The 24,980-nt window shown below is 41.7% G+C and overlaps 1 protein-coding gene across 2 annotated transcripts in view; it reads left to right on the top strand.

The window, feature by feature from the left end:
- Positions 1–3,513: 3,513 nt before the first annotated feature.
- Positions 3,514–24,980, top strand: part of LOC135542289 (sialate:O-sulfotransferase 2-like) — an 89,793-nt gene continuing 68,326 nt past the window's right edge. For both annotated transcript variants that reach the window (XM_064969154.1, XM_064969164.1), the window contains exon 1: positions 3,514–4,087. The gene's annotated coding sequence lies outside the window, so the exon portion shown is untranslated. The remainder of the gene's footprint in view (positions 4,088–24,980) is intronic.

A 24,980-nucleotide genomic window follows, 5' to 3' on the forward strand; every position in this document is an offset into this window, starting at 1 on the left:
TCATCTCTTTGGCTGGAAAAATGGCTGTGTTTTTCTGTGACTTGGTGGTGACCTAACATAATCGTTTGTGGTGCTTTCGCTGTAAAGCCTTTTTGAACTCCAACACTGTGGCTGGATTAATGAGAATTTTATCTTTAAAATGGTGTAAAATACTTGTATGCTTGAGGAATTTTAATTATGAGATTTGTGTTGTTTTGAATTTGGCGCCCTGCACTTTCACTGGTTGTTGGGCGAGGTGGGACACTACTGTCCCACATATCCCAGAGAGGTTTTAAGCAAGGCGTTTTTTCTGTTCACTGTTCCGTAAAGCACAGCTCTGTGGAGTGTATGGCTTAAAGCTGTCCTATGGACAGATACTCCAATCTCCGCTGTGGAGCTTTGCAGCTCCTTCAGGGTTGTCTTTAGTTTCTTTGTTGCCTCTGGTTAATGCCCTAATGACCTGGTCCGTGACTTTTGGTGGGCGGCCCTCTCTTGGCAGGTTAGTTGTGGTGCCATATTCTCTCAATTTTTTAATAATGGATTTAATGGTGCTCCGTGGGATGTTCAAGGTTTCTGATATTTTTTTATAACTCAAGCCTGATCTGTACCACTCCACAACTTTGTCCCTGACCTGTTTAAAGAGCTTGTTGGTCTTCATGGTGCCGCTTGCTTGGTGGTGCCCCTTGCTTAGTGGTGTTGCAGACTCTGGGTGTCTCGACTACCGCTGAAGTTGGTCCCTCTCCTTGTTTGGGCGGCGTTCAGCGGGCAACGTCACTGGTTTTCTAGCCGCCACCGATCCACTTTTAATTTTCCATTTGTTTTGTTTCCATTCCCATAATTATATGTTCCTTATTTAACCCTCTGGTTCCCCCATGGTTTTGTGCGTGTTTGTTCATTGTAAGTTGGTCTGTGTTTGTGGGCTTGATTATTTTCCTTCTTGGAATATTTGTTGTTTTGAGTAAAATTACGTGAATTACTAATCTCTGTGTCCTGTGCCTGACTCTGCCTTACCTGCTACACCTAGACGCCTTACACTGGGGCCTTTCAGAACAAGTGTATATATATTGAGATCATGTGACAAATCATGTGGAACTTAGATTGCACACAGGTGGACTTTATTTAACGAATTATGTGACTTCTGAAGGTAATTGGTTGCACCAGATCTTTTTTAGGGGCTTCATAGGGGGATGAATACATATGCATGCACCACTTTTCCGTTTTAATTCTTTTGAATTTTGAACTATTTTGTGTATGTCCATTACATGAAATCTAAATAAAAATACATTTAAATGACATGTTGTAATGCAACAAAATAGGAAAAACACCATTGGGGATGAATAATTTTGCAAGGCATTGTATATGGCAGGGTAGCCTAGTGGTTAGAGTGTTGGACTAGTAACTGAAAGGTTGCAAGTTCAAATCCCCGAGCTGACAAGGTACAAATCTGTCGTTCTACCCCTGGACAGGCAGTTAACCCACTGTTCCTAGGCCATCATTGAAAATAAGAATTTGTTCTTAACTGACTTGCCTGGTTGAATAAAGGTAAAAAATTAAAATATCAACGAATTGGAGAGGGCACTAGAACAGTCTGCAGCACCTGGCCTCACCTTACTAGAATCAAATGTTTATAGCAGCACCTAGATCTTCTGCACAGATTCTGTCAGACCTGGGCCCTGACAGTAAATCTCAGTAAGACAAAAAAGTAAAGTTTCCAGGACCACAAATACAAATTCCATCTAGACACCATTGCTCGAGAGCACACAAAAAACTATACATCAGCACCACAGGTAACTTCCACAAAGCTGTGAACGATCTGAGAGACAAGGCAAGAAGGGCCTTCTGTGCCATCTAAAGGAACATAAAATTCGACATAACAATTAGGAGCTGGCTTAAATTACTTTAATCAGTTATAGAACCCATTGCCTTTTATGGTTGTGAGGTCTGGGGTCCGCTCACCAACCAAGAATTCACAAAATGGGACAAAAAACAAATTGAGACTCTGCATGCAGAATTCTGCAATAATTTCCTCTGTGTACAATGTAAAACACCAAATAATGCATGCAGAGCAGAATTAGGCCGATACCCGCTAATTATCAAAATCCAGAAAAGAGCCGTTAAAAACATATTCACTTGACACATTGGAAAGAATTTACAAAAAACTGAGCAAACTCGAATGCTATTTGGCTCTAAACAGAGAGTACACAGGGGCAGTATACCTGACCACATGACTGACTCAAAATTAAGGAAATCTTTGACTGTGTGTCATACCCTGATCTGTTTCACCTGTCTTTGTGTGCCTGCCCTGACCCTGAGACTGCCTGCTGTTCTGTACCTCTTGACTCTGATCTGGATTACTGACCTCTGCCTGCCCTTGACCTGTTGTTTGTCTGACCCTGTTCTAGCAATAAACTTTTGTTACCTCGACGCTGTCTGCATCTGGGTCTTCACTAAAACGTGATACTATGTACAGAGTCAGTGAGCATAGCCTTGCTATTGAGAAAGAGCTTTCAAGAGAAGACAGGCTATGTGCACACTGCCCACAAAATGAGATGGAAACTGAGCTGCCCTTCCTAACCTCCTGCCAAATGTATGACCATATTATAGACACACATTTCTCTCAGATTACTCAAACTCACAAATAATTTGAAAACAAATCCAATTTTGATAAACTCCCATATCTATTGGGTGAAATATCACAGTGTGCAATCACAGCAGCAATATTAAAAAGTTTATTTCACTTTTGTTTATCTATTTCACTTGCTTTGGAAATGTAAACATATGTTTGCCATGCCAATAAAGGCCTTAAATTGAATAGAAAAAAAGAATATACATTTTTGGGGAGAATAAAGGGTCACAGCCATGTCTCTTCCCTTGCCCACTGCAGAGCCATAACGTTTCTCAGTCACAGCTCTTAGATTCATACAGTCATGAAAGCAGTAAGGATACGTTTAGATGGCTGCTCTACCATTGACTTTCATTAGGCTAGTATGATTCTCAAGCCAACTGCTGTAAACTGTAGAGATTCCATGTTGGCGAAAGCTATCACAGTTATATATTTTCACGAAAACAGAATTAGATGTATGATGTTTTGGTGTATTGCACTGTTGTGACATTACACAGTAGAAACAAATCTCGAGTGGCTCAGCGGTCTAATGCACTGCATCTGAAGAATTTGTTCTTATTAACTGACTTACCTAGTTAAATAAATGTTAAATAAAAATACAGAAATAAAATAAATCATGTCAAGGTGACCATTACCTGCCCCATATAATTAATTCAAGACAAGAATCATACATAAATACCCATATAATTAATTCAAGACATGGATCATACATGAATACTCAAGGAGGAATTATTTGTTTTGTGGTGTAGGGTGGCCTGTATGGTTTATAATATTAAGCAATAGAAAAGTAGTTACTGCAAAATGCACAGTGAAATGCACAGTCACCGCGCCCTTAGTTGCGTGTATTTTTTGCTGTGTCTCTTTAAATACAGTAGGCAGTGCAATCGGTCTGTGTTGAGCGCAGAGCGCGGTTACCGCTGCGGTGTGCGCGATCCACAGGGCTGTTTGACAGGCGGTCCGGACAGTAAGAGAATAGACAGGTCGTCTCACCGCGACACGCTGGCGGCATCATACCGACATTGACCCAAATATATGACAGCGGTGTACAGAAAGGATAGTCTCCCGCCTACCGTGTTCAATTTCATTTGGTTTGCTTCAAGGACCATATTCCACGTTCTTCTCTCATTGTAAATAAACGTGTGGCAGCATCCAATGAATGTTTTATAGAACTGGACCCAGATTGGTTTGTAACCGGATTGAGAAACTCAGTGACAGAACACCCACGCATGGACGTTATGGCGAATTCATAAATTAGTTACCCTATCTCAACATTTAGACTACCACTGGATCTATTTTCTTGACATTGTGAGGAATTTTCTCCAAGCGAGGACCAAGATTGTGCATAAGAGCTGTTTTCAGACCCATTCTTATTTCAGAGTTGCAGCTTTCTGTTACCCGCGCATTAGGTTCAACCAAAGATTTCCCGAATATGCGGTAATGGATTGTACTCACCTTTGGATGTCTCTCTCATGACTCCTATTTGAGGTAGGTTACAGACCTTATCATATTATATTCAGTTCGATGAAAGTTGTCAAACATTGATTCAAAAAATGTTTTACAAGATATAGAATTTTACTAGGCTGTTGTATGCATTTTCTATGGGGAGATTTCTATTGTATGATTTAACATCTACCAGCAGATCTCTACTGGATAACGTCTGTTTCTATCAGCTGTTTCTACTGTATAGCATCTGAGGCATTGTTAAGTGCCCCCATCACAATTGTTTTGATGATCAGACAGTGCAGGGTACTTTCAGCAAACCAGCAAACCCACTCTCCCCTCGGATCTTTATGTATGCTGGGCCACTGGGCCACTAACATGAATTTAAGTCATACAAATATATGAATGTAGCCTACAGTAGCCTATAGTTTATTATTTTCCAAATCTACTGAAGGTGGTGGTGGTGAGAGACCATTACCATTGATAATGGTGGAGAGAGTCATTGCCATTGAGCTGAAAATTTCAACAGACATTTCAAGATTTCCCTAAGGGCCCATTAATTCACCTACCATTACCACCACAGACTCTCATATACAGTTCCTTCAGAAAGTATTCACACCCCTTGACTTTTTCCACATTTTGTTGCGTTAGAGCCTGAATCTACAATGGAATAAATGTAGATTTTGTGTCACTGGCCTGCACACAATACCCCATAATGCTAAAGTGGAATTATGTTGTTGGAATTCTTTACAAATTAATTAAAAATGAAAAGCTGAAATATCTTGAGTCCGTAAGAATAGAGGCCATTTGTTTTGGCAAGTCTACATAAGTTCAGGAGTAAAAATGTGCTTGACAAGTCAAATATGTTGCTGGACTAATAGTGTTTAACATGATTTTTGAATGACTACCTCATCTCTGTACCCCACACATACAATTATCTGTATGGTCCCTTAGTTGAGCAGCGAATTTCAAACATAGATTCAACCACAAAGACCAGGGAGGTTTTCCAATGCCCCACAAAGAAGTGTGATGGGTAAAAAAAAACAGACATAGAATATCTTTTTGGGAATGGTGAAGTTATTAATTACACTTTGGATGGTGTATCAATACACACAGTCACTATAAAGATACAGGCATCCTTCTTAACTCAGTTGCCGGAGAGGAAGGAAACCAATGGTGACTTTAAAACAGTTACAGAGTTTAATGGCGGTGATAGGAGAAACTGACGATGGATCAACAACATTGTAGTTACTCACCAAATACTAACCTAAATGACAGAGTGGAAAGAAGAAAGCCTGTACAGAATAAAAAATATTCCAAAACATGCATTGTGTTTGCAATAAGGCAATAAAGTAAAACTACAAAAAATGTGCCAAAGCAAGAACCTGAAAAAAAAGTGGTGTGTTTGGGCCAAATCCATCACAACAGATCACTGAGTACCACTCTTCATATTTTCAAGAATAGTGGTGGCTGCATCATGTTATGAGTATGCTTGTCATTGGCAAGAGTTAGGGAGTTTTTTACGACTAAAAGAAACAGAATAGAGCTAAGTACACGCAAAATCATAGAGGAAAACCTGGTTCAGTCTGCTTTCCAACAGACACTGGGAGACAAATTCACCTTTCAACAGGGCAATAACCTAGAACACAAGGCCAAATATATACTGGAGTTGCTTACCAAGACAACATTTAAAGTTCCTGAGTGGGCGAGTTACAGTTTTGACTTAAATTGTCTTGAAAATCTATGACCAGACATCATCATGGCTGTCTTGCAATGATCAACAACCAACTTCACAGGACTTGAAGAATTTGAAAAATAATAATGTTCAAATATTGTACAGTCCAGGTGTGCAAATCTCTTAGAGACTTACCCAGAACGATTCACAGCAGGAGGGCTCTAGTCGCTGCCAAAGGTGATTGTAACATGTATTGACTTAGAAGGTTGACTACTTATGAAATCAAGATATGTTAGTTTATTTTTTATAATTTCTTCACAAATGTTAAGATTTTTCTTCCACTTTGACATTACAGAGTATTTTGTGTAAATCATTGCCAAAAAATTTAAATTCAATCCATGCGTATATTCCCACAAACCAAGTGGAGCTCTCTTTAGTCTGTAATCAATTAGACAAAGTCAAGTCAGGAAGAGGTTGTTTGATTTTCTGTGTGTGTGTGTGTGTGTGTGTGTGTGTGTGTGTGTGTGTGTGTGTGTGTGTGTGTGTGTGTGTGTGTGTGTGTGTGTGTGTGTGTGTGTGTGTGTGTGTGTGTGTGTGTGTGTGTGTGTGTGTGTGTGTGTGTAAAACGATCAGCTCCCCTGAATCTCACAACACCTGATACATGCAGGGTTTATTTGGATTAGTTAGTTGTGCTAATGGAAATGTGAGAGTGCCCTCTGCACCAGTAGCCAACTCATCTCAGTGTGTGTAATCAGGCCCAGTCAGTGGCTCTGCCAGGCTGCATGTCATTATTTCCCTGCCTGTTCTGGAGGGCTTGCTCTATGTAAATATTGTTTGGCCGTGAGAATCAACACATCGAAACTCTCACTTTAACCAAAGTGTGAGGCAGCTGGACTTTCATTAGAGCCCTCCTGCTAATGTTTAACTAGCAGAATGACTTGCAGATCCACCTCAGATAGCAGAGGAAACCGGCCTGCCTTTCTGCCTTCCTGACTTCCTGCCTTCCCTTCCTTAACCCTCTGTTATTCTGTTACTGAGGCTAATGACAGGGTTAGAGATGTGTTAGATGTATTCTTCTTTGTGGGAGCTCAGTAATGGGGAAATTAACTGAATTGATAATCGGTGGTATTCATAATGAAGCATCATCTGTCAGCAGGTGCTCTCCAGAGGCACAGTTATTCAGTACTAGAAATGAGCAAACATTCCCACATTTAACCCTAACCCTAACATTCATGGGTCAGAATAATATAATAGCAATATGTTAAGTCTTTAAAAATGACCATGCCATAGTACAGTACAGTAGGCTATAGTAATTACCCTCTGGAGAAAGTAAGTGTAAAACCGGGCACCCACTATTACTGACAAGTTGTGTATATATTATATGTGTCAACACCTTGTACTTTTAAAAGAGTTTGATGAATTACAAGTCACTCATTTTGACAAATGAAGCCATTATCTAGCTTAAGTGTAGCTGGCAGTAGCTGTCCCACCCTGCAGCCATCTACTAGCCTGGGGCTGAGAAAGTGGGGGACAGGCTAGAGATAAGAATGCTCAAAGGGGTTTGGATTCTGAATGATGCTGTGCCAAACAGCAACAGTATATCTGAATAATGTTCCTCTCGCCCCTTTGCAATTAGATAGGAAAAATTGTCATTCAGGTGCTCTCAATGACTGTTATTGGAATGGTTGTAGTGAAGTAATATTTGATATGTGCGTATTATATATACCTCACATGCCACTCATAGTAAGACTAAGCAATTGGCCCATTAAATTAATTATTTGACTCCACAAAGATAATTTAGCAGTATGCAAGAGACTAAAGTTGAGTTACAGTAATAGGGAATCAATAAATGTCTGAAAATGGAATTCTAAATACAAGTGTATTTAATTACTTTGTAAAATGAATGAAATAACAAACTGAATAATTTGTTTTACCTTTATTTAACTAGGCAAGTCAGTTAAGAACAAATTCTTATTTTACAATGACGGCTTACCACGGCCAAACCCTCCCCTAACCTGGACGATGCTGGGCCAATTGTGCGCCGCTCTATGGGACTCCCGATCACAGCCAGTTTTAATACAGCCCGGGATCAAACCAGGGTCTGTAGTGATGCCTAGCATTGAGAGGCAGTGCCTTAGACCACTGCGCCACTCGGGAGCCTTATGCCATACAAGACATACAGCTTAAGTTACAAAGCATTAACAAGCATTACAAGGCATTATTTTAAGCATGATCAGAGAGGGAGCCCATAGCTCATGGGAGAGGGAGAGAATGAAAGAGAAGGAGAGACTGTCTCACCAGCGCAGATCAGGAACAAAAAGAAGAGCGAGACAATGAATCTAAGACCTTTAAGCCTCAGTTGTTTGGATTCAAAATCTGAGTTGTTGACCAACAGCATTACTGGTTAATCTCCAATCAGATAAAATACCTACAGACCTTTAAAGACAACAGAACCTCTGCTTGTAAGAGGTGTGACAATGGGGGTTGGTGAGATCAACACAGAGCATATTGAATTCCTAAGACAAAACAGAGGAATCATTGCATTCAGTGTAAATATTCACTTTGTGGGGCTGGGTCGCCCTACATGGTAACTAACCATGGTAATAACATATGCATGGTACAGTATTTTCTAGTATTGCCCATTATATATATTCATTCATTCCAATTACTCACCAGGCCAGCTGACACATTCAAACAGTTGTGAGTACTCATTCCTTTCAACCTTCCAATAATATTTTTTTTTTAAGTTAAAAAAAATCTAGTATGTAGGTAGTATTTCATTTAGAATTTCAAATTCTAGCAGGCTTAGTACCCAGCCCAATAGAGCACTTTAAAGCCCCTCAGATATGCACCTCTCTGTAGAGCCATGACCAGATAGCAGCAACAGCAGCATAGTGAAGAAGGCTTTGAATACCTTCAGAGTTTATATGGCTTCCTTCTTTAACCTCTTGGTGAACTCTCAGTGACTCCTCATGGATCAGAATAAGTGGCTCTGGTCTGTGAATATAACCAGAGGAGCTGACATAAAGAGAACATCCATGGCTGAGCTGGTCATAGCAATGAAACCTTCTGAACCCTGCTGTGTTATGGAAAGGCACTGTACTGTCCTGTATTGTATGTATGTTTGATGATGTGCTGTCTCTCTCTCTATTGATATTTCATTATCATGAACGGATGCCAAGATTCTCATTAGGGTGTATACAGAAGTAGCCTGGCTATAAAAACGGAGCTTCAGTGTTGAGTGCTTAAGCTCCGGCATGTGGACAATCGCTCCTCACTGTTCTCTGGGTTTCATCAGTGCGGTGTCTCAGGGAAGTGGCACATTAGACAGAGGGAGTTGATAGTTTTCTCTGTACTCGTTGTCAAATACTGTTTTGGTGCAGAATGTCAGGGAAAATGTATAGAATAAAAAGTACATCATTGTCATTAGGAATATAGTGAAGTAAAAGTAAAAGTTGTCAAAAATATATGAATGTAAAGTAAAGTAAACTACTTAAGTAATAGTTTCAAGTATTTTTACTTAAGTACTTTACACCACTGAGAATAAGAATCATAGAAAGACAGAACAGCAGATCTATGGCCTGTCAGTTATAAAGAGGTTAATCGGTGGTTGAAGGAAAGAACAGTGAATAAGACACGTCCATCATCTCAATGAAAACAGTTTAATGCCTCCAAATTCTGACAGGTAAATTAGGCATTGTCTCATCTATGATCTCTATAAGTAGAGATGTAGGACTCATATAGTGATGGCTTAGTCATGTCATGTCAGAGGGACATGACAGAAACATCTACAGTATGTACAATGACATCTTTGTGATTGGTTCTAATATAACCAGTGCTGGCTCCATGCATAAGCAATATAAGTGGTCGCTAAGGGCCACCAGCCACTAAGGGGCCCCCACCAAAAACAATATATATTATTTATTTATTTGGGAAGTCAGTCTTACTGTTGCGAGTTAGAATAGTAGAATACACAATGTACAATTTTGAAATTTGGTTGTGCATCAGCAGTTTTTCTCTTGTTATGTCAGTCACTGACATTCACACAATCACCATGTCAGCTAACAACTTTTACATTGTTAAGTTAGTCTAGCCTCACCTCTCCTGAGTCCGAAAGGGAGTTGCAGTGATGGGACAAGACTGTAACTACCAATTGGATATCACAAAATTGGGGAGAAAAAGGAGTAAAAGTACAAAAATAAATACAAATATAAAGTTAGTCTAGCCAGCTACTGTATCTAAACTTGTATTAATCATGTCTGAATATCAACCGTGCATGCTGGGTAGGTGCCCAGGAGCCCTGAACTCCAAGGGGGCCCCATTGATTTTGTTAGTTACTCTCACTCAGATATCATTAACATGACATAAGTTTTGACAAAATGGATTGAATTGCAGGAAATTAGCTGTAAAACTGCAATTGTTTTCTCTATGCCCCATGGCAAAATAAATAAAATTGCATGAAATGTGTTATAATTTCTTATTATTGCAATAGGCCCTGGAAAAGGGAACAGAAACGAAAAACAGAAAATGGCAACAAAATTTGAGGAACAGAATCAAAACCGGAATCTAAAGTGATCTAAACTGTTTAAAAGCATGGTAACCGGTTAATAACATTATTTTAAATTCAAGACATTATTTGGAGTCCCAGAAGAAACACAACTAAGCGCCTATGCAAAGCCTTCACTCTGTCACTCAGAAACTTTTTCAGTGTCTGCCTGCAAGCCATAAATCTTTGCCAGTGGATGTGTGTGTGTGTGTTTGTGTAGGCTACCGTCATTTTAAAAGCATGGGAACCGGTTAATAACTTTATTTTACGTTCCAGGCATTTTTATTCCAGTCCCAGAAGAAACACAACTAACACCCCTCCCCCATATCTTATGCCTGCCCATACCATAACCCACAGTTGAAATTGAGATTCATTTGTGAATAGAACACTTCTCCAGAGTGCCAGTGGCCTTCGAATGCTCACTGAAGTTAGTTATCATGTCAAACTGCAGTCAGGTCAAGACCCTGGTGAGGACGACGAGCACACAGATGATTATTCAGTTTTGCAACCCAGAGTTTCATCAGCTGTCTGGGTGGCTGGTCTCAGACGATCCCCGCAGGTGAAGAAGCCGGATGTGGAGGTCCTGGGCTGGTGTGGTTACACATGGTCTGCAGTTGTGAGGCTGGTTGGATGTACTGCCAAATTCTGTATATCTGTACATTTCTGACGTTGGAGGTGGCTTATGGTAGCAAAATGAACATTCAATTATCTGGTAACAGCTCTGGTGGACATTACATTATTCCACCATTAATTTTTCCCATGGGGGATTTTAGAAACACTTACAATAAGGGATATGTTTCTTGCAGGCCTACCTTGGTGTGACGTTTTGATAACCATGTAAATCTCTCGTGGATAAGGTTACTTTCATCAATATATATTCGGTTCTATTTACTCTCAGATTTGAAAATGCTAATTAGAATCAATGTAGACATCATACAAAACTACAAATCCCTGCAAGCGCTTAAACCTTATCTCTTGCTGACACCTTTGCTAACAGTGTTAACTTGCACAAGACAGTTCACAGAATTGTCAATGTAGCCTATTTATTCATTACTACATTTAGCTAACATTAGATAGTTCATCCAGAGATTCTTACCTTTTCCTCGATATGGCAGTCTCGTCCATTTCATCATGGCATTTGTAGTTCTTTATGATAGCCACATTAGAAGCTAATTAGCATTACATTTTTGGGGGGTAAATACAGGCAAATATATCAATAATAGTCAACTTGTCCTAGAGAGATTTACACGGCTCTCAAAACGTCACGCCAGGGTAAACCTACACAAAACAGCCCTTTAAGTGTTTCCAAAATCCCCTTTGGGAAAAATGAATGATGGAAAAACAATTGGAACCATTTCGCTGTTTGACCTCTAGGCACTCTATGATCCTGCTTTTTAATTAGCTTCTTGATATACCACACCTGTTATGTTGATGGAAGGCTCACTCACAGGGATGTAAACATTTGTGCACAAAATTTGAGCATTAAGCTTTTTGTGCGTATGGAACATGTCTGGAATCTTTCATTTAATTTCAGGTCATGAAACATGGAGCCACACTTTACATGTTGTGTTTACATTTTTGTTCAGTTTAGAACTCACCTGCAGCTCACCTCTGCTACAGTCACGCCCCTCTCACCTTCTCCTATGCAACCGACAGTATAACACATCCGCCGCCTGTGTGATCTGAGTCAATGTAGCAGAATTAAATATCCATAAAATGTATTCTGTGGGTGCAAGATTGACTCAGTTCACACAGTCTGCTCAGCTGGCTGCTGAGGTTGATGCGGAGAAGGAGGAGGTCAGTGAGTGCAGCAGAGGGGTGAGTGTGTAGAACATGCGAGTTAAGCACTTTCTCAAATCATCCTTCCTCGATTCCTCTCCTCACATCCTTCTCAAAACCCATTGGAGAAGAAGGTCAGATGGGAGGGACCTTGTATCTTCTCCTCCAATAAAGTTGTGATACAATACAGGTGAGGAAATAGGATGCAAGTAATCAAGGAAAAACAAAGTGAGACAAAGCCCTAGAAGCCATCAAATCAAATCAAATCAAATTTTATTTGTCACATACACATGGTTAGCAGATGTTAATGCGAGTGTAGCAAAATGCTTGTGCTTCTAGTTCCGACAATGCAGTAATAACCAACAAGTAATCTAACTAACAATTCTAAAACTACTGTCTTATACACACAAGTGTAAGGGGATAAAGAATATGTACATAAAGATATATGAATGAGTGATGGTACAGAGCAGCATAGGCAAGATACAGTAGATGGTATCGAGTACATTATATACATATGAGATGAGTATGTAAACAAAGTGGCATAGTTAAAGTGGCTAGTGATACATGTATTACATAAAGATGCAGTAGATGATATAGAGTACAGTATATACGTATACATATAAGATGAATAATGTAGGGTATGTAAACATTATATTAGGTAGCATTGTTTAAAGTGGCTAGTGATGTATTTTACATCATTTCCCATCAATTCCCATTACTAAAGTGGCTGGAGTTGAGTCAGTGTGTTGGCAGCAGCCACTCAATGTTAGTGGTGGCTGTTTAACAGTCTGATGGCCTTGAGATAGAAGCTGTTTTTCAGACTCTCGGTCCCAGCTTTGATGCACCTATACTGACCTCGCCTTCTGGATGATAGCGGGGTGAACAGGCAGTGGCTCGGGTGGTTGTTGTCCTTGATGATCTTTATGGCCTTCCTGTAACATCAGGTGGTGTAGGTGTCCTGGAGGGCAGGTAGTTTGCCCCCGGTGATACGTTGTGCAGACCTCACTACCCTCTGGAGAGCCTTACGGTTGTGGGCGGAGCAGTTGCCGTACCAGGCGGTGATACAGCCCGCCAGGATGCTCTCAATTGTGCATCTGTAGAAGTTTGTGAGTGCTTTTGGTGACAAGCCAAATTTCTTCAGCCTCCTGAGGTTGAAGAGGCGCTGCTGCGCCTTCTTCACGATGCTGTCTGTGTGGGTGGACCAATTCAGTTTGTCTGTGATGTGTATGCCGAGGAACTTAAAACTTACTACCCTCTCCACTACTGTTCCATCGATGTGGATAGGGGGGTGTTCCCTCTGCTGTTTCCTGAAGTCCACAATCATCTCCTTAGTTTTGTTGACGTTGAGTGTGAGGTTATTTTTCTGACATCACACCCAAGGGCCCTCACCTCCTCCCTGTAGGCCGTCTCGTCGTTGTTGGTAATCAAGCCTACCACTGTTGTGTCGTCTGCAAACTTGATGATTGAGTTGGAGGCGTGCGTGGCCACGCAGTCGTGGGTGAACAGGGAGTACAGGAGAGGGCTCAGAACGCACCCTTGTGGGGCCCTAGTGTTGAGGATCAGCGGGGTGGAGATGTTGTTGTCTACCCTCACCACCTGGGGGCGGCCCGTCAGGAAGTCCAGTACCCAGTTGCACAGGGCGGGAGACCCAGGGTCTCGAGCTTGATGACGAGCTTGGAGGGTACTATGGTGTTAAATGCCGAGCTGTAGTCGATGAACAGCATTCTCACATAGGTATTCCTCCAGATGGGTTAGGGCAGTGTGGTTGAGATTGCATCGTCTGTGGACCTATTTGGGCGGTAAGCAAATTGGAGTGGGTCTAGGGTGTCAGGTAGGGTGGAGGTGATATGGTCCTTGACTAGTCTCTCAAAGCACTTCATGATGATGGAAGTGAGTGCTACGGGGCGGTAGTCGTTTAGCTTAGTTACCTTAGCTTTCTTGGGAACAGGAACAATGGTGGCCCTCTTGAAGCATGTGGGAACAGCAGACTGGGATAGGGATTGATTGAATATGTCCGTAAACACACCAGCCAGCTGGTCTGCGCATGCTCTGAGGGTGCGGCTGGGGATGCCGTCTGGGCCTGCAGCCTTGCGAGGGTTAACACGTTTAAATGTTTTACTCACCTCGGCTGCAGTGAAGGAGAGTCCGCATGTTTTGGTTGCAGGCCGTGTCAGTGGCACTGTATTGTCCTCAAAGCGGGCAAAAAGTTATTTAGTCTGCCTGGGAGCAAAACATCCTGGTCCGTGACGGGGCTGGTTTTCTTTTTGTAATCCGTGATTGACTGTAGACCCTGCCACATACCTCTTGTGTCTGAGCCGTTGAATTGAGATTCTACTTTGTCTCTATACTGACGCTTAGCTTGTTTGATTGCCTTGCGGAGTGAATAGCTACACTGTTTGTATTCGGTCATGTTTCCGGTCACCTTGCCCTGATTAAAAGTAGTGGTTTGCGCTTTCAGTTTCACGCGAATGCTGCCATCAATCCACGGTTTCTGGTTTGGGAATGTTGTATTCGTTGCTATGGGAACGACATCTTCAACGCACGTTCTAATGAACTCGCACACCGAATCAGCGTATTCGTCAATGTTGTTGTCTGACGCAATACGAAACATATCCCAGTCCACGTGATGGAAGCAGTCTTGGAGTGTGGAATCAGCTTGGTCGGACCAGCGTTGGACAGACCTCAGCGTGGGAGCTTCTTGTTTTAGTTTCTATCTGTAGGCAGGGATCAACAAAATGGAGTCGTGGTCAGCTTTTCCGAAAGGAGGGCGGGGCAGGGCCTTATATGCGTCGCGGAAGTTAGAATAGCAATGATCCAAGGTTTGCCAGCCCTGGTTGCGCAATCGATATGCTGATACAATTTAGGGAGTCTTGATTTCAGATTAGCCTTGTTAAAATCCCCAGCTACAATGAATGCAGCCTCAGGATGTATGGATTCCAGTTTGGAAAGAGTCAAATAAAGTTCGTTCAGAGCCATCGATGTGTCTGCTTGGGGGGGAATATATACGGCTGTGATTATAATTGAAGAGAATTCCCTTGGTAGATAATTTGATTGTGAGGAATTCTAAATCAGGTGAACAGAAGGATTTGAGTTCCAGTATGTTTTTGTGATCACACCACGTCTCGTTAGCCATAAGGCATACGCCCCCGCCCCTCTTCTTACCAGAAAGATGTTTGTTTCTGTCGGCGCGATGCGTGGAGAAACCTGCTGGCTGCACCGACTCCGATAGCGTCTCTCCAGTGAGCCATGTTTCCGTGAAGCAAAGAACATTACAGTCTCTGATGTCCCTCTGGAATGCTACCCTTGCTCGGATTTCATCAACCTTGTTGTCAAGAGACTGGACATTGGCGAGAAGTATACTATGGAGTGGTGCACGATGTGCCCATCTCCGGAGTCTGACCAGAAGACCGCTTCTTTTACGAAGTTGTTTTTTTGGGTCGCTGGTTGGGATCCATTCCGTTGTCCTGGGTGAAAGGCAGAACACAGGATCCGCTTCGCGAAAGTCATATTCTTGGTCGTACTGATGGTGAGTTGACGCTGCTCTTATATTTAGTAGTTCTTCTCGACTGTATGTAATGAAACCTGAGATGACCTGGGGTACTCATGTAAGAAATAACACGTAAAAAAAACAAAAAACTGCATAGTTTCCTATGAACGCGAAGCGAGGCGGCCATCTCTGTCGGCGCCGGAAGTAGGTGATGTCACCAGCCCTGAGACCTAAAGTACTGATATCCTAGCCCAACCAAGATCATGGTTTTAGAAGGATAATGTACTTTGCTTTGTGGGTATGAAGTGCTGTTGTGGACAGGGTTTGCCTCCTAGGTCAGCCATAAAGGGATTGTTACACCCACACCAATGATCAAGGACATTAACTTCAGCTGCAAATCTGTGCAATATCATCAGACAAAATGAGAGTGAGTGACACCCAAATAAAAGAGACAAACAGGGAATGTTCAATGACCCAGAAAATACACTATACTTAATTCAAAGAATCAATGCTTTATTTCAATGCCCATATAAATGGTTAGTAGATTTAGACATCCATCTTTCTCCAAAACAAGAGATGATTGAATAGTTAAATGAATAGTGTCTAATACAAATAATGTCAGGGCTGGGCTTGAACAGAAACTTGCACACCCAGTATTTATTTATTTATATATTTTTATTCAAACTTTATTTAACTAGGCAAGTCAGTTAAGAACAAATTCTTAATTACAATGACGGCCTACCAAAAGGCAAAAGGCCTTCTGCTGGGACGGGGGCCTGGGATTAAAATAAATAAATGCAATATAAATATAGAACAAAACAAACATCACAACAAGAGAGACAACACTACATAAAGAGAGACGTAAAACAACAACATAGCATGGCAGCAACACAACATGACAACAACATGGCAGCAACACGTCATGGTGGCAGCACAAAACATGATACAAACATCATTGGGCACAGACAACAGCACAAAGGGCAAGAAAGTAGAGACAATAATACATCACATAAAGCAGCCACAACTGTCAGTAAGAGTGTACATGATTGAGTCTTTGAATGAATAGAATGAGATAAAACTGTCCAGTTTGAGTGTTTGTTGCAGCTCGTTCCAGTCACTAGCTGCAGCGAACTGAAAAGAGGAGCGGCCCAAGGATGTGTGTGCTTTGGAAACCTTTAAAAGAATGCGACTGGCAGAACGGGTGTTGTATGTGGAGGATGGGGGCTGCAGTAGATATCTCAGATAGGGGGAGTGAGGCCTAAGAGGGTTTTATAAATAAGCATCAACCAAGTGGGTCTTGCGACGGGTATACAGATTCGACCAGTTTACGATGGAGTATATAGTGCAGTGATGTGTTCTATAAGGAGCATTGGTGGCAAATCTGATGGCCGAATGGTAAAGAACATCTAGCCGCTCGAGAGCACCCTTATCTGCCGATCTATAAATTATGTCTCCGTAATCTAGCATAGGTAGGATGGTCATCTGAATCAGGGATAGTTTGGCAGGTGGTGTGAAAGAGGAGTGATTACGATAGAGGAAACCTAGATTTCACTTCAGCCTTTAACCTTCACTTTAGCCAGCTTTGATATGTGTTGAGAGAAGGACAGTGTACCGTCTAGCCATACTCCCAAGTATTTGTATGAAGTGACGAACTCAAACTCTAAACCTTCAGAGGATTTAATAACACCTGTGAGAAGAGGGGCATTTTTCTTACCAAACCACATGAACTTTGTTTTGGAGGTGTTCACATCAAGGTTAAGGGTAGCAAAAGCTTGTTGGACACTAAGAAAGCTTTGTTGTGGAGCATTTAACACAGAATCCTGGGAGGGGCCAGCTGACTATAAGACTGTATCATCTGCATGTAAATGGCTGAGAGAGCTTCCTACTGCTTGAGCTATGTTATTGATGTAAATTAAAAAGAGCGTGGGACCTAGGATTGAGCCTTGGTGTACTCCCTTGGTGACAGGCAGTGGCTGAGACAGCAGATTTTCTGACTTTATACACTTCACTCTTTGAGCGAGGTAGTTAGCAAACCAGGCCAAAGACCCCTCAGAGACACCAATACTCCTTAACCGGCCCACAAGAATGGAATGATCTACCGTATCAAAAGCCTTGGACAAGTCAATAAAAATAGCCACACAATATTGCTTAGAATCAAGAGCAATGGTGACATCATTGAGAACCTTTAAGGTTGCTGTGACACATCCATAATCTGAGCGGAAACCAAATTGCATAACCGAGAGAATACTATAGACATCAAGAAAGCCAGTCAGTTGATTATTGACAAGTTTTTCCAACACTTTTGATAAACAGGGCAAAATAGAAATAGGCCTATAACAGTTAGGATCAGCTTGATCTCCCCCTTTTAATAAAGGATGAATCGTGGCTGCCTTCCAAGCAATGGGAACCTCTCCAGAAAGGAGATACAGGTTAAAAAGGTTAGAGATAGTCTTGGCGATGATAGGGGCAGCAACCTTAATGAAGAAAGGGTCTAAACCATCTGACTTAGATGTTTTTTGTGGTCAATTTTAAAGAGCTCCTTTAGCACGCATCTCAGACTCAGTGACTGCCTAATGGGAGAAACTTTGGGCAGGGGAAAAAGAGGGAGTAGCATCATGAATAGTTGCATTAGAAGGGGTGGGAGATGAGGAAATGTTGGATGGACAAGGAGGCATGGCTGAGTCAAATAGGAATCCTAACTTAATGAAGTGGTGATTAAAGAGCTTAGCCATGTTCTTCTTGTCAGTAACAACCACATCATCAACATTCAGGGACATGGGCAGCTGTGAGGAGGAGGATTTATTCTCCAGGACTTTAACCGTTTTCCAGAACCTCTTGGGCTTAGACCCACAGAGAGAGAAATGCTCCTTAAAGTAACTAACTTTGGCCTTCTGGATAGCCTGAGTGCCCTTATTTCTAATTTGCCTGAACGATAGCCAGTCAGCCTGAGTATGTGTGTGCCGAGCCTTTCGTCATTTCCCTGCTAATGTTTCCTCAAATGTCAAGATTATTTTGGAGTGGGGATTATCTGCAAGACTCTTTGATCAGTTACAGGAAGGCCCGAGGAGGGCTAGCCTTGCTGCATACATATTTTGGCAGATTTTTTTTGTCTTGACAGGGATAATCCGCAACCGTTGGCTTTTTCAGTAAATAATACTCAAGTAATAGCTGTCTGGACAGGTGATAAGGTAACCTTGAGTGAGGAAAGGCCATTCTGGGTGGTGGGGGAAAAAAACAAGATTTAGGTAACAAGATAATGTCCTAATGAAGTATGACATTGTGCGTGTGTGCATACTTACATGTTTCTCCTTTATACATTTCACTCATTTCATCCTCATCAAATGCTTACATTTTTTGGTTATGCTAATGTTGATGCTCTATGAGGGGTTTCAAGAGCCAGTGTGTGGATAGATGTTCCTCTCCCCCCTCTTTGAAGGATGTGAACCCAGGCCTGTCCAATCAAAGTAACACTTGTCTCTCCGCTGGGCATCCTCCAGCAGACACAGATACAGCAGGGCACCGAGGGAGAGGATGTTGTTTAGCCCACCTGCCCGTGACTATTGTTTGGTTTTAGGAAGGGGGTTGTGGTGGTGGGTGGGGCTGGTGTGTGGTTGGGGGTCCAGTATGCAGGGATATAGACGTCAGTGAATCACAAGTGTTTTTCCTTGCATGATGGGGACTCTGTCACTCTACTTTGTTAACATCTCTAACGGTGTCTACCTGGCCGAGGAGGAAGGACGATGGATCAGCAGCGTTAGAGGCATCCCATGGTGATGGATGACTGCGGACCGCCGTAGAAAGGGCAGGGAAACATGCACTGTCACAGAAACAAGAAGGTGATTTGTCATCATTTCCGTCATTTACCAATGTCGTTACTCTAACACTGCTAGTCGGTGTGTGGAGATACAATGAATCCACTCTATTAGGACGGTGGTGTTTACAGGCTTGTTTACAGTATATACTATAATGTGGTTCAGCAGGCTCATACTCTCCGTTCCTATTTGGATCGTTGAACTTGAATTGGTATTATGTTTTGATTATTTAAATTTGTTCATATTGTGTTGTCAGTCATCTATACCCAGCATTCACATCATCCATCAATCAACTGGTTATGTGAGGTTAATAATGCCAGGTCTTCTCAGTTGGCAGAGTTGAAATAGATAATGAATATGTTATTAAGCTCTTTCCTGACACACACATGCTTATTAACCCAAAATGGTTGATTAGGTCCGATAGTCAATCAATGTAGAAGGACCTTCCCAAAGCCACTATTTCAAGCCTTGTCATGTGAAACTTTACTTTACACAGTCATAACCATGTCATAATATGTCATAATAGCTGACATAACTTGTCATAATATGGTCATAACACTGGCATGACACATATTTACATATGTGGTGACATATATTGCGTTATGTTATGGCTGGTTACATAAGAGTGTCAAAACCCACATTTATTCAAATGTATTTTTTTCCCTACCAAGAAGTTTCCTTTCATTTGAAAGTTTGTTTCTTAAGTCGTTTGTTGTTATTGTAATGAATTCTGTTTACAGGCATTTTTTCATTTTAAATAACTTGCAGAAAATCTACTTTATGACACTGTCATGAAGCATTATGACCATCACGTGTCACTTTACTTGGACTAAGAAAATCCACTTTATGACACTGTCAAAAAGCATTATGACCACCATAATCATATAAGCCAGATAGGCCTATCACGTACATGCCCTTATGTCAGTCATCAGTCAAAAAGATGGTGTCTTTTCCTGCTTCTGAAATCAGCCCCTGCATTCATCCCATACATCAGCAACAGAGCATTGGGGTAGGTGCGTGTCTGACATCAATTTGTGTGCAATTACAATGATAATTTAATATGGTCAATTTCATAAAATGTTATACAACAAACATACTGTAGACTATGGTTTAATAGAATATTTGGCCTTGTATGGTCGGTTTTGTGGGTTTTGACACTCTTATGTAGGTGTCATAACCAGCCGTAAAATAATGCAATATATGTTTACAAGAGGTCTAAATATATGTGTAGTGTTATGACCATATTATGACAGGTTGTGACAAGTTATGTCAACTGTTGACATATGATGACATGGTTATGACTGTGTCATAACTTGTTATGACGCTAGGTGTCAAGTAAAGTGTTTCCGAGTTTTCACGGTTGATTAGGAATCAGGTCCCAGACGTCTCCTTGTAGTCTCGCCAACTCTCTGCTGCATCCTCCATCCTCCATCATCCTGTCCTCTAAAGTGTCATTCAGGCTGACTCTCATATCATTGTAAATGACCAACACTAACTGCCAAGGGGAGTTAGAGGGTTCGACATTAAGGCGTGTATGTGTGCGTGCGTGTGACAGAGCGAGAGACCGAGAAGAAGAACGAGTGGGGAGACTAGAGAAATAGAGTGAGGAAAAAGAGAGAAAGAATAGTCCATTATGTAGTCAATGAATGGCTGACCTTGAGATGTGGCCAGTCATAGAGATTACAACATCAGCCAATTGTAATTGCTGACCTACAATAACAGACGCTCTTGTTCTTCTTGAACTTGCTGACACACAAACAAGCCTTAGTCTGCGTGAAAGTACATGAACCTGCTTTTCTACCTGGCTTATCAAGAGGGTGCCACCTGCCAACACCCATCCTCCTAAAATACAGACTTTTAGTTCTATGGGTCCACTTTCATTGCATCTTGGAGAAGGGAAATGTATCGTAGTTACTGGCGCCAGTGTTTAACTCAGTGAGCCATTTATCTTGGGCTAATGCTGAGCCAAAGCCCCATTGATATTTAACACACAACTACTAAAGCCTGGCGATTTCCACACTATTATAGTACATTCTGCAAATTAATTCACATATTAAAGTAATGAATGCTTCCTTAGGCTGGATCATGTGGGAGGAAAGATAAACACTGCATTTATTAAACAATTTATCTTTTTGTTTTGAGCTACAGTTTCTGCCTAATGAATTCGGGCTCTGTTAGGTAACAAGTTGCGGATATTACCCAGATATTTTTATCTTATTTATTTATTTAACCTTTATTTAACCAGGCAAGTCAGTTAAGAACACATTATTATTTACAATGACGGCATACCTAAAGGCAAAAGGCCTCCTGCGGGGACAGGGGCTGGGATTTTAAAAAGTAATAATGAAACAAATGTAAATATAGGACAACACAACACCACATAAAGAGAGACCTAATGCAACAACATAGCAGGCAACAACATAGCAAGGCAGCAACACATGACAACACAGCATGGTAGCAACACAACATGACAACAACATGGCAGCAACACATCATGGTAGCAGCACAAAACATGGTACAAACATTATTGGGCACAGACAACAGCACAAAGGGCAAGAAGGTAGAGAGACAATACATCACGCAAAGCAGCCACAACTGTCAGTAACAGTGTCCATGATTGAGTCTTTGAATGAAGAGATTGAGATAAAACTGTCCAGTTTGAGTGTTTGTTGCAGCTCTCTCCAGTCGCTAGCTGCAGCGAACTGAAAAGAGGAGCGGCTCAGGGATTTGTGTGCTTTGGAAACCTTTAAAAGAATGTGGCTGGCAGAATGGGTGTTGTATGTGGAGGATGAGGGCTGCAGTAGATATCTCAGATGGGGGAGTGAGGCCTAAGAGCGTTTTATAAATAAGCATCAACCAGTGGGCCTTGCGACAGTTTACAGATGAGTATAGAGTGCAGTGATGTGTCCTATAAGGAGCATTGGTGGCAAATCTGATGGCCGAGATGGTAAAGAATATCTAGCAGCTTGAGAGAACCCTTACCTGCTATAAATTATGTCTCCGTAATATAGCATGGATAGGATGGTCATCTGAATCAGGGTTAGTTTGGCAGCTGGGGTGAAAGAGGAGCGATTACGATAGAGGAAACCAAGCCTAGATTTAACTGAGAGAAGGACAGTGTCCTGTTTAGCCATACTCCCAAGTACTTGTATGAGGTGACTACCTCAAGCTCTAAACCCTCAGAGATAGTAATCACACCTGTGGGGAGAGGGGCATTCTTCTTACCAAACCACATGACCTTTTGGAAGTGTTCAGAACAAGGTTTAGGGTAGAGAAAGCTTGTTGGACACTAAGAAAGCTTTGTTGTAGAGCATTTAACACAAAATCCAGGGATTGTTTCATTTGCATATAAATGGAGGAGAGAGCTTCCTACTGCCTGAGCTATGTTGTTGCTGTTGCCCCTTGCTGTTAAAAGAATGCAACTATAGTATGGTATGTAGTTAATTTCACATACCTCATCTTCACAATAATATGCCCAATAATCTATTTTACCAATTTAAGGACTAATTAAGTAGAGAATCATGGTGAATCTGCAACTCCACCCATAGATATCTGGACAGTAGGAAACGGACTGGCACAGCAGAGCTAAACCCACATTCAGAAAGCTCTGTGAAAAATCAGACGTTCTTCACTTGAAAGAAGAAAAGGAAGAGATATTTCTGAGCCCTTTCCTCATAATACTCCCCTCCTCCCTCCAATGCAGCACCAGTGGTTGGTCTGATAAAGGATATACATTTGAGTCATGTAGCAGACGCTCTTATCCAGAGCAGCTCCAGAGCAGAGCAGTGAGTGCATACATTTTCATACTTTTTTTCATGTACTGGGAATCAAACCCACAACACTGGCATTGCAAGCACCATGCTCCACCAACTGAGTCACACAGGAGAAGAGATCCTCTGTTGATCTGTATTTCAGCGTGTACAGGGAGAGGCAGCAGCCTCAGATCTCCTCTCCTCTCTGCTCACTGGGCCCTAATTGGGCTGTCACAGCTTCCATGCAGCTTTGTCCGAATGCTGTGAAGTGAAACTCCTGGCAAAATCCCGGGGTGCATCCCACTGTTCCTGCTAAGACATACAGCAGGCCTGTTACTGCTGTGTAATTATCATGGGATAAGTAGTTAAATGTGTATGCACCGTTGGGAACAAGTACATGAAGGTTGTGGTGAACCTTAAATGTTCTTACAATATGTTTTATGCTCTTCATGACTAAGATTGTGTAATGCAATGTAATGCCGTAGCCAAGCTCTGTCTATTTACAATAAGACCTGCCTTGCTACCGTTCCACATTGTTCTAATACAAAGAGTTGGCTCCTGCACTAGAAGCATCAAATAGGATAAGGCTCTAAGCATGTCTTAAGTATTAGCCTAGTTTCCGGTCTGGTGGGGATCAGTAAGCACGCTCATGCAGGTTCCATTCACAAGGCCTATATTCATTATCCATCTGGCAGTGAAGTCACACAAGTCTGGTGAGATGTGTGGGAGTGTCACATTATTACACAGTGCCTGGACGGCCATGTGGCAGCCAGGGCCCAGGCCATGATGGCTCCCATCAGTTCCTGTGTCTACTCTACTATGTGGTAACTGTGCATGTGTCAGTAACAGGTATCTTATAGATGTGCTCTGAGGATGACTCAGCTCATTCAGGGCCTCACTGATTCCCTCCCGGAAACATTCACCCATTCACACGGATCTCGCTGCAAGGTTAGACTGAGGCCAGGGCTGGGAGTGTGATATTGCTATTAGGGTTGCAAAGATACCGGTAATTTTCAGTAATGTTGGTAATTAACAGAAAATCTATGGCAAACAAAATAAAATTTGATTTGTCACGTGCTGAATACAAAAGGTGTAGACCTTACCGTGAAATGCTTACTTACAAGCCCTTAACCAACAATGCAGTTTTAACTAAAGTCAATGTGCGGGGGTACAGATTAGTCGAGGTAATTTGTACGTGTAGATAGGGGTAAAGTGACTATTCATAGACAATAAACAGTGAGTAGTAGCAGTGTAATAACAAAGGGCGGGGGTGTCAATGCAAATAGTCTGGGTAGCCATTTGATTAATTGTTCAGCAGTCTTACGGCTTGGGGGTAGAAGCTGTTAAGGAGCCTTTTGGACCTAGACTTGTCGGCCCGGTACCGCTTGTCTTTGACAATTTGTTGGGCCTTCCTCTGACACCGCGTAGTATATACAGTTGAAGTCAGAAGTCTACATACAGCTAGGCCAAATACATTTAAAATCTGTTTTTCACAATTCCTGACATTTAATCCTAGTAAATCCTAGTAAAATTCCCTGTCTCAGGTCAGTTAGCATCACCACTTTATTTTAAGAATGTGAAATATCAGAATAATAGTAGAGGGATGTCACGCCCTGACCTTAGAGATGCTTTTTATGTCTCTATTTTGGTTTGATCAGGGCGTGAGTTGGAGTGGGCATTCTATGTTTTGTGTTCTATGTTTTCTATTTCTTTGTGTTTGGCCGGGTATGGTTCTCAATCAGGGACAGCTGTCTATTTTTGTCTCTGATTGGGAACCATACTTAGGTACCCTTATTCCCACCTGGGTTTGTGAGAGGTTGACTTTGTTTAGAGCACTTTGCTTTTGAGCTTCACGGTTGGTGTTTGTAGTGTTTATTGTTTTGTTTG

The sequence above is a fragment of the Oncorhynchus masou genome, chromosome 1, assembly GCF_036934945.1.
Source record: "Oncorhynchus masou masou isolate Uvic2021 chromosome 1, UVic_Omas_1.1, whole genome shotgun sequence".
Classification (NCBI taxonomy): domain Eukaryota; kingdom Metazoa; phylum Chordata; class Actinopteri; order Salmoniformes; family Salmonidae; genus Oncorhynchus; species Oncorhynchus masou.